This window comes from Diabrotica undecimpunctata, chromosome 1 (genome assembly GCF_040954645.1).
Source record: "Diabrotica undecimpunctata isolate CICGRU chromosome 1, icDiaUnde3, whole genome shotgun sequence".
Classification (NCBI taxonomy): Eukaryota; Metazoa; Arthropoda; class Insecta; order Coleoptera; family Chrysomelidae; genus Diabrotica; species Diabrotica undecimpunctata.
The window spans coordinates 107734238-107746115 of record NC_092803.1 but is presented as its reverse complement, the minus strand read 5'-3'; positions in this window follow the sequence as shown (position 1 = coordinate 107746115).

Below are 11878 nucleotides of genomic sequence, written 5' to 3'. Positions count from 1 at the left end.
GTTAGGTTAGAAGGTGTCGGTCAAATAGCCAAGCGGGCCAGGCGGCCGATTCTCATTAGCTTTACTGTCGAATGGTTCAGTGGATGTGGGTTCAAGCCCCGGCTCAGTGTACAGAAAAATAAAGAAAGGAAACGCAACAGTTTAAAATTCTAAAACAAATTTGCGGCTGAGACTAGAATATGCTGGTGTCTGATCGGCCTATGGTGGAGCAGTACGGCAAGATATAAGGGCTTGCGGCTCGGTGATACTCCTCCATAGATCCCTACCGGAAGGGCGTGGCGCCTAAGCTACCATGGGAAAAGGTAGACAAGAAATCATTGTAGGGAATTTTGGACTTGGACAACGTAATGACAGGGGAGACCGTTTTGTAGAATTCTGCGTAGAGAATAATCTATGTGTGACAAATACATTCTTCAAACTACCCAAGCGTCGTTTATATGCTTGGAAGTCACCCGCAGATACTAAAGAGAAGAAAGGTACCGAAATTCGATCAAAATAACTAAAACACTACCTGGAGCCGATGTCCCCTCAGACCATAACTTATCAGTGACATAAAACTCCAACCTAAAAAAGTAAAACGCCAACAACCGACTAACCGAATAAACACTGACTGTATTCGAGATAAATGAATAGTCATGAAATTACACACGAGATAGAAAATAAGTTCGAAAAATCGGAAGAAACACATAACGTCAAAGACCACTGGAATCATGTCAAAACCATTATGCAAGAAACAACTAAAAAGTATAAAACTGTTAATAAGCGCAAACAACAATGGGAGACTGATGAAATATTGGAACTAATGAAAAACAGACGAAAACAGAAAAATAAAAACACTAAAGAATAAAAATAAAATCCATAAGAAATCAGAAGGAAAAACCGGGATGCAAAAGAAAAATGGTACAGCAACAAATGTCTTGAAATAGAAGAACTGCCGAAAAAGAATGACACGTTTAATATGTACAAAAAGGTGAAAGAAATAACTGGAACATATAGATCAACTGCAAGTAGTTTACTTGATAAACAAGGAAATATTATAATAAATGAACAAGGCAGATTAGAGAGGTGGAAAGAATATATTGAGGAGCTGTTTGATGACGATAGAATAGAAATTCAAATCGAAAATATATCGACTGGTCCAAACATAACACTTGATAAAATGCAAAGAGCTATAAAGCTATCAAAGAATAGGAAAGCAACCGGTTCAGATGAAATCAAACTAATCAACGATAAGGGTAAAGATTCTCTTCTAAGCATCTTCAATAAATTATAGGAAACAGGACATATACCAACAGACTGGTTACTGTCAATATTTGTAATGATACAAAAAAAATAAATGCCAAACAGTGTAGCGATCATCGTACTATCAGTCTGATGAGTCATGTACTGAAAATTTTCCTAAGAATACTGCACTCGAGAATTTACAACAAAATAGAAGTACAACTAAGTGAAACACAATTTGGTTTCAGAAACAACCGTGGAACCAGAGAAGCCCTCTTCAGTTTGCAGGTGATAGTTCAAAGATGTAGGGATATCGAACAATCGATATATATATATATATATATATATATATATATATATATATATATATATATATATATATATATATATATATATGTATATATATATATATATATATATATATATATATATATATATATATATATGTGTGTGTGTTTTATCTACTTCGAAATGGCCTTTGACCGAGTAAACCATGACAAACTTATAGGTGTTTTGCAACAGGTGGGAATTGATGACCGAGACCTCCGTATTATCAAAAATTTGTATTGGCATCAATGTGCAAACATACGAATTGGACACAACACGACGGAAGCAGTGGAAATACTGCACTGGAGTGAGGCAAGGATGTATTCTCTCTCCTTTACTTTTTAATATCTACTCCGAATTTATTTTCAAAGAAGCTTTAGTTGAAGATACAGGCAATAAAATCAACGGAATTATGTCAACAATCTCAGATATGCAGACATTGTACTTATTGCCTCCAATGAAGAAGACATGCAACGACTTTTAAACAGGGTAACCGAAGCATGTGATGAATATGGGCTAAAACTTCTAAGACAAAACTCATGGTTGTCAGCAAAACAGAGTTACAACCAACGAGAATCAGAGCGTATGGAATGGAGTTATAAAGAGTCCACAATATTACCTATTTCGGCGCAAACGTTAACGATAACTGGGATATCAATAAAGAAATAAGAATACGCATTGAAAAAGCCAGAGCCACCTTCTATAAATTAAAGAAAATTCTTATTAATAGAGATATTATATTAAACCTTAAAATCAGAATAATACACTGCTACATATTCTCCATATTGCTGTATGATATGGAGAGCTGTACTCTTACAGAGACATTAATGAAAAAATTGGAGGCCTTTGAGATGTGGATTTATCGACGAGTATTGCGGATAAGTTGGGTTGATCTAATAAGAAAGAAATAGTTTTACATCGAATGAAAAAGAGCACAGAAATAACAAAAACGATAAAAATTCGAAAGTTACAATATTTGGGTCATGTAAGGAGACATCCAGAGAGGTATAACCTTCTACACCTCATAATACAGGGTAAGATCGCCGGAAGGAGAGGCCCAGGCCCAAGAAGAACATCCTGGGTCCGAAATATCCGAGAATGGTATCAAGAGACCACCGCTAATTTATTTAGAGCCGCCGTAAACAAAGTTATTATTGCCAATATAATCGCCAACGTTCGATAATCGGACAGGGGACTGAAAGAAGAAAGAAAGAATATCAAACGCAGAAGTTACTAGAAGAATAGGACATGAAGCTGAAATAATATTGACTATCAAAAAAGAAAACTTGAGTACTTAGGCCATGTTATGACAGGGCAAAGTAAATACTCCGCATTGCCATGATGATTTTCAACCTTCGATAGAACATGTAACTTAAATAAGAAGAAGGAAAGTGATTACGTAAAAAAATCTAATGGGAATATTTTTCCGAACGAACGCGAGCATTTCGCCTTGTCTATTAATGCTATCATTTTTCCGAATGTTGCGAGTCATTAAGGCGGTATCATTTTACTTGTTTTTATTTTGTTTCGTATAATTTGTCATCACTTTTTATTATTCAGTCTTTTATATTTCTTTTGTATTCGTCTTGGTTTTTCGGCGGTTCCGCTTGTCTGTACCTATTAAATGGATAAAGAAAAATAGATTGGATAATAGCAATGAGACGTAAAGGAGAAGAAACCTTCTTTTTTTTTCAACCCACATTCATCCACTGCTGAAGGTCTCGCCCAAATTTCTTCACTAATCTCGATAATGTGCTTTGCGAATCCATTGTTTTGGTGCTGCAGTTCGGGTATCATCTACCCATCTTTACTGGGGCCTGCATGTATCTCTTTTTGTTTGTCATTGTCACTTTACGTGCCCATCTATTTCCAATTGCCTTATCCAGGGAACGGCTAGACGCCGTTTCATTATTATCACTTCTCTGATTTTGGTTCTATTTCTAATCCCTTCGTTTCTGATTCTGTCTGACAGTGAAATTTCCAGAATTGCTCGTGATGATTTAAATTTTCTCGCATAGATTTAGTAAGCGGCATGATCTCTAATTCATATATTTACAAAGAAACAAAATACAAGGTAGTATACTTTTGCTTTAGTGTTTACAGAATTCTCTCCTTACTACGGTAATTACTGAATGTTTGCTATATATAATGTTATTCACTGCAGCTCTGAAGAGTGAAAACGAGGGCTGATTTTCACTACTTCGAGTGTCCTTTTTAGACATTTTATGCGTAGCAACCTTCGGTACACCCACATTTCAATAATTTGGAGATATATAATAGATATTAGCGAGCCTCCAGCTTTCAACTTTATACAATAATGTCGAGAAGATGTAACATTTGACGAGTCTTATTTTTAGGTTATTATTAATGCTTCGTCCACATATTATTTTTCCATTAGGAAGAACTCTGCTCTGGCCTTTTTAATGCGGATTTTTATCTCCTTGCTCATATCCCAATTGTCATTTATATTTTAACCGATATAAGTCATTTTCTCGGTTTTTTCTATACCAATACCAAATGTTGTCCATGTATATGTATTATGATATGAACTCGTCCAATGGTATTTTGCTGATTACCATATATTTAGTAAAGTATTAAGATAATAGCAACAGAGATGGAATGCCTGCGAAGATGCTGCAGAGTAACAAGAATGGATAGGAGAAGTAATGACGAAATAAAGCAAAGAACATCAATAGAAACAGACATACTAACATATATAGAACAAAAAAGACTAAAGTGGTATGGACATGTAAGAAGAGCTAGCGACAGCAGATGGATAAAAAGAATAACCGAATGGAGCCCCATAGGAAGGAGGAAAAGAGGACGACCCCGAAAATCCTGGAGGAACGAAGTAGACGACGCCATGAGTAAGAGAGGACTAAACGATGGAGAATGGAACAACAGAGAGAGATGGAAACGGTTGAGCGAGGGAAGGCAGTGAATACTGTAGAATCCCTAAATATATATATATATATATATTAAGTTTCAAATATGGGTATACTGGGTTCTTGAGAACCCATTCAGACATCGTCTGAGGATCAGCAGAAAACCCTAGTGGGAGTCTTATGTTGCCATGCAGGTTATCAGAGAAATACTCAAACATCTAAATTGTTTTACCCAGGTATTTAGTGGCTTGACTCTGTGCACCTAGTAACAAAACACTGATGATGGGCTTTTTACCCCGAAAACGTTCTGTGATGTAGCCTGAAAGGGATTTTAAGTTATAAACATTTTATAAAGGATTTTAAACAAACTTTTGTGACTGATGGTATACAGCCAACTACAGAAATTTCATTTTCCTTGAGGATCTTAAGTCTTTGTCATCTATTCCTACGCGTTCAAAAGTTTCCATTAATTTTCCATGTCTAACCTTCTTGAATGCCTTTTCAAAGTTTATAAGTCTATAACGTAGTTCATATAACAAAAGTCACACTGATAGTTTTTAGGACAATCATATCCACTGCACTCAGCCTGAGCTCATTGTCCACAAAACACACATCTTTACTATAGTTCAGTTTTTTCACCACTTACTTTACTTTATCGTGTCCGGAAATGTCATTCATAAAATTTCGGACCAGTATCGGGCTACGTCGGTTTCATCTTGGTTGGCGAGCCACAAATCTTCGAGGGTACATCGATGAGGACAGTTTCTGCATGTAAGAAGATGTTCCATATTCTGTGTTTCTCCACAGTCACAGTTCACATCATCTTGGTCGATTTTTCCCCATTTTGCCATGTTTGATTTTACTGGAGCGACCCCCGTTCTTATCCTATTCATAGTTTTCCACGTTTTAAAGTCTAGGGACTGGCCGGTCTATTGAACTGGGGAAGAGGAAAATACTCAGTCGGTTCATCCTGCACTGTTCCAAGGAAGCTTTTCCTAGATTTTAGTCGCTTTCGTGGTGTTCGAGCTTTGTATAGGGCATGCCGCTCGTCTGCGATCTGTTTAATTTTCTCTATGTGCTCTGCAACGCCTCTGCGTGTCGAGGGTTCTGCAAAACCCACTGCTTGATATAGATTTGAGAGTGGCGTTGGTGTCATGCACCCCGTTACTAGCCTGTATGTCTCATTTAGCGCAGTATCAACTTGTTCGGTGTGGGCAGATCTGCCCCAAACGGGGCCCGCATATTCAGCAGTTGAGAAACACAGTGCCTGTGCCGTTGTTCTTAAAACGCAAGGACGTGCGCCCCATTTACTTCCCGTTAGCTTTCTGAGTATGCTGTTCCTAGTTGTTACTTTCCCTCTCGTTTTTATGCAATGTTGTCTGTAGGTGAGGGACCGGTCCAGAGTTACTCTAAGATATATAGGTTGGTTTGTGTGGTCTAATGTATTACCATTCCACGCAATTTGGAGTTTTCGCTTAGCTTTGGAAAGCGCAGACTTGGGTTTTAGAGGGATTGGGTCTCAAGGAATACTGCAGATAGTACGCTGTTATTGTTTTTAAGGTAGTTTCGAGTTTCCTCTCCACTTCTTCAAAACTATTTCCTTGAGCACATATTGCAAGATCGTCAGCATAGAGGAAGTGCTTGGTTTCGGTAGGCGTAGGTTGGTCGTTTGTGCATATATTGTAGAGCATTGGTGCTAAAACACTTCCCTGTGGGAGGCCACGTTTTTTAACTCTCCACCTACTTACTTTACCCTCCAGCGTAACGAAAAACATCGTGTGTCAATTTCGCAAGTTTTACAGCACGTGTTATAAAATTGCAAGATCCAGTTTTTTGCTCCTTGGCCTATTTGCTTCATTTGTTCACTGCATATATCATCCACACCAGCAGTTTTCCCGTTTTTTAACCTGTTCATACCGTCGTAGAGTTCTTTTAGTGTAAAAGGAGTACCTAGGTGGTTTGTCTCCGAATCCAATCTTCTTCTAGTGTTTGGGCCCTTATATCGGTTCGTAGTTCTTCCAATCATAAGGAGTTGAGCATCGACTTGGTTTGCTGTAACGTTGCAAGGTGGTTTATGTTCTTTTGGATCACCGCTAAGTTTTTTTAGAAGGTTCCATACTATTTTGCTACTATGTGCCATGTCCATTTTTTCCAGGGTGTCAATCCACTTTTTCTGTCTGGCTAGCTTTCTGTTGGTGTAGTACTGCTCCGCAGTCAACCGTTTCTTGGCTAAAAGGGTCAGTGGAATACCAAACTCACCACAAACCAAACACATTTTAGTGTTTCCGGAAAAGAATTCCAAACTGTCATCAAATTCGTTATCATCACATATTTTTTATTCATATATATCTTCTTCGAAACACGATTTTTCAAAATGAATTTGTCTTCGACACCTTCTTCCTTTATTTGTAGCCTTGCGTTTTAATATGCCCAATTTTATTTGGGATTTATTTTCAATCTTTAATTGTTTACTTTTTTCACTCTTCAACATTTTTAGCTTCACATTCGGGTTGACCTTTGGATCCTGTATAACTTTTTCTAGTTTATGCTTGGCTTTTTAACCCTAATTTCTTTTTTCTTATTTGTGTCTTCCAAAACCGTTTTCATAAGGGTGCCATTCATAATTACTGAGTGTCGTTTTCTGGAATTTTTTGGATTTAGTTTATCATCATTATATGATTTTGGAAGAGGTGATACTGATTCCAAAATGTCTTTGAAATGAGACAGATTCTCAGAGGATTTTGGACAAGAATTTTGTACAACGTTCGTTTTCGAACTACCAGGTAATCGATTTTCATAAATCCCACTTAAATTTAAGCTGGTTGTTGTCTTATCTTTTAAAGTCTGACAAGTTTTGACACAAGTCTCGTTAGCGCTTACAAGCTACCCAGTGACATTATGATTGTGTTCATGAAGAGTTGCATCAAGTGCTGGTTTATAAACATTTTCAGAGTCAACAATGACTGGAGTTTGAGTGTCTTGTTCCGTGACAAAGTCTATATCAGTAAATTTTTCAGGGTGTACGGTAAAATCCCTGAAGCACCAAATCCTGAAACTCCTTTATCCATCGTTGCGACTTTCAAGTAAGCTTCATTAAATGTAGATGCCATGTCATACATAGAAATCTTTTGAAATTGGTTTTACCTCAAGAACCTGTCACACTGTATGTTGATTGCTTTCTTCAAGGGGCCATAAAACGACAAATCCAAAGGTTGTAGTTTATGTGATGTGTGAGGTGGTATTGAGACAACATGTATATGATTAGATCTACAATAATTATAACGATCAAGGGAGATGTGACTCTCGTGATTGTCCATGATCAATAAAACGGGATTTTCCTCTGTTGGTTTTACGTTGTCTTTAAAATGTGTGAGTCACTACATGAAGGGGTCTTCATTTGACCAGCCATTATGGGAGCATTTGTAAATAGCTCCAGCCGGTTTCTCTAACTGAGGTGACATTCTCTGCCTAGGATATATAAACATGGACTGTATGTATGCACCTGAAGCACTCGACGTGCAGACAATCGTAATGTTTCTGCCTCTTTCCCAACTTGTGACAGAGCCCACCTGATGTTTGCCCTTAGTAGCTAAAACCTTTCCAGGTTTTTGGACCGTAGATATACCGGTTTCGTCCATACTAAATATTCTAGTGGACTTAAAAGGATGTTTCTTGTAAACTGCTTCCAAATTGGAAGAATATAAATCAACTTCAGGTTTGTTAAACGCAATAACTTAGTTCAGACTTGTTGCTGAGGATTGTCTTAGGCTTAAGGCATTCCTCTTACGAAATCCGATAACCCAGTCCTCCCCAGCCATTTTGGTATCTTTATTAATATTATGTTTTATTTTTAACTTTTCAACAAGATAATACGCAAGTCTCCGTAAGTCTATCAAAGTAATGACATAAAACTGGTTTGATAGTTGTTTGATGTGATCAGCTAATATAGCTTCTTATTCTGCTGAAAAGTACGATTTCTTTAACAAAGCTGGTTTTTCGGTAGAATTAGATTTGAGACGGTCATGAAGCGTAATTCTTGGAATATTCAATTCAGCAGTAACACTTTTTACGGATCGTCCACTTTGAACCAATTCAAATGCCCTTTTAGTGACTTTCAATCACAAATTATACAAATGATACCAGTTCTTGTCTTGTCTTTAACAAAAGCTGTATGAAGACAAGATTATATTAAAAACAAAATCTTATATCCAAAGAAAATATTTACGGTATTAGAATCAATAAGAGAATTCAATGCTTAATATTATTTTAGAAATGTAGCTAAATTATAGTTTTAATTAGAAACTATTTACAATTATATTTGAATGAGCATTCTACAAGGATTATGTAGGTATTACTAAGTGGAAATTATTCTTTATTATGTGAAGTAATTGTTGCATGCTCCTGGTATACCTAATAAATAGGATACCTATTATAAAAAAGCAGGGATGAAAAGCTTATCACCACCTACAGGCTCGATCCCCACCCTAAAAATTTAAATCGGTAGCTAGAAGTGCTAGAAGAAAGAATACTGATTAGACAACCTACTCAAAATCAGTCAGTGTACTCGTCTCATACATACCAGTGTAGTGTACTGTTATGTAGTACCTATTTATTTCACATAGCTATTTCGTGTGGCTTCTGTTAAATAGTAATTAAGTTTAGGTTTGTGAAGTGTAGCTTTTTTTCAAGTGTAAGTTAAATTTATATTTATTAATTTTAAATTAGGCAAAATAGAAAACATTACAGGAACATTTTATGTTGCCTATCTTAGTAATCGATAATCCTATATATGTTGGTAAATAAACATGCTTGCCAAAACAATTTGTATTTGTATGTATTACCAACATAGAACTCGTTGGATTCAATACACCACCATTTAACAAAAAATATTTATAATATAAATTTATTAACTACATTTATGTAGCCAAACTTCGGGAATTATTGTTTAGATTAAGTTTTTGAAGAATCTTTTTTAATTACAGTTGCGTCTACTACCCCAACATACGTAGAATTGTATTAAAAAGTATCATTGGATCTCTTCAATTAAATGAGCCCATAAAAAGTCGCTACCAAGATAATGAAAAAACTAGTGTTATAAATACTATTTTTTAGTATTATACAAATATTTTTCATCTAAATTTAGGTAATATAAATCGTTACTGTTTTATAGGCAAGCGTTGCTGCCAACAAAAAGATATATTTTCAATACCAATGCTCCGATAATGTCCGACAGCGTTATGTTACATCGTTGCTGGTCTGACAAAAATAAGCTTTGTACGTAGGCAACTGAAACAATGGCGTCAAATGATGATATCATTAAATATTTAATGTGACTTCTTCCAATAATGTAAGAAATATGACGTGGATCTAAATTAAAAGATAATAAATATGAATATCTAGATTATTTATTTGTTTATTTCGGTATTTTCCCATATTTACTATTATATCGATCACTGTTTACATTATGATAACCGTAGGTACTCTTAGAATAATAAAAAAATATTACAATTTCTTTTTCCATAAATTCTCAATTTATTTAACGGCGTCCAAAAAAAAAAAAAAATGTTTGCATGTCCATGTGACATGAAATACATATTTTTTACACCACGACTTATATATCTACAATATTTTTACGTTTATACTAAAAACGTAATTTAATTGTAAACTATTTAATAATTAATTAGCACTATTTAATAATCGCTAGCATTGAGAAATTTATCTTATTAGAAAGTAATAAAGTTGTGAATAATTTAACTCGAACTTTATTTTCATCATTACTGTTAAAATAAATATTGTGCAATTTATTATATATATATATATTAGTGTTTCTTACTGAAGCGAGGCTTCTATAGTGGCGTTTTATTACTTTTTTCTCTGTAGTAAAATGCTGAGACGGGAGTCACGAAACTAGCGCCACGAGAAGGCATCGCCGGTAGCGTCACGAAATAGCGCTTCTTAACATCTATTCACTACTCTAGATCAATTCGTTTCTTCGTCTTCTGGTAGTGCCTATCCGTTTCGGATGTTGACGACCATCATGGAAATCTATATTTTACACACTGCTGCTCTGAAAAGATTTGTGGTTGTTGTGTTGCCAGGAAAAGTTAAAAGAATATCTGTCATTAAAAGATTAACAAACAGAAAAATTAAAAAGATTGATACTATAATTCGATTCGTAACGATTTCCGTACGGTCAAAATTTAAAAGTCATAAACGTCATCCAATTAAAAACAATATTGAATCATCTATTTCAATTTTTATGACACTCGTTTAAAATAACTTAATATAATTATGCAATGTCGGATTTTTAGAATTATCAATTCGACTATTGTATTAAGTGCGATAAAAAGAGTTATTAGTAAAATATTATAAGTTAAATTTTCATATTTATAAGCAGTCACAGCAAGCAGTTGAAAGAGTCCATTTATGTAAGGGAGCGTCCGTTATACAAAATGTCGAAACTGACAATAATAAGTTATTTTGATTTTTGAAATGTTATAAATTTTTTACTTAATAAATTCCTTTCAGACAATAGTCAAATTTTATTTTAAATAATCTTATTTGGTTTATATAATAATTAAATTTACTATCAAATGATATTTATTTACATTTTATTATTAATTTAATATTTAGTCTGACTTTGACAGGTCTATCAGAAGTAAACAACGTATCTTTTGTTGATACGCTGGCAGGTGTCATTAGGAGCAAACATAATAATTAATTGAATTATTTTATTGTAATATAATTTGTTTAAACTATAAATAAATATTAATTATTTCTTTCTTCCTTAAAAATATTTAAATTTTAAAAATACACAAAACATAGTATGAAGCTTCGCGCTAGTCTACTGTACCGCCTTTTTTTAATTCTATTTATGGATTTTTGACTTGACTAAACAAACTAGTACTTGGTATATATGGATTGCCATTTTCTTAAGCTTAAATTTTTGTATTGCAATAATTTTATTATTAATTTAATATTTAGTCTGACTTTGACAGGTCTATCAGAAGTAAACAACGTATCTTTTGTTGATACGCTAGCAGGTGTCATTAGGAGCAAACATAATAATTAATTGAATTATTTTATTGTAATATAATTTGTTTAAACTATAAATAAATATTAATTATTTCTTTCTTCCTTAAAAATATTTAAATTTTAAAAATACACAAAACATAGTATGAAGCTTCGCGCTAGTCTACTGTACCGCCTTTTTTTAATTCTATTTATGGATTTTTGACTTGACTAAACAAACTAGTACTTGGTATATATGGATTGCCATTTTCTTAAGCTTAAATTTTTGTATTGCAATATGAAGTTTTGAAGCGAAGCTTCTATACTGGCGTTATATTAATTTCTAAATCATAAAATGCTGAAGCGATCGCCACGAAAGTAGTGATATGAATTAGTTGGAATTTTATAGGCTGTCGATGATTACGATCCGTTAT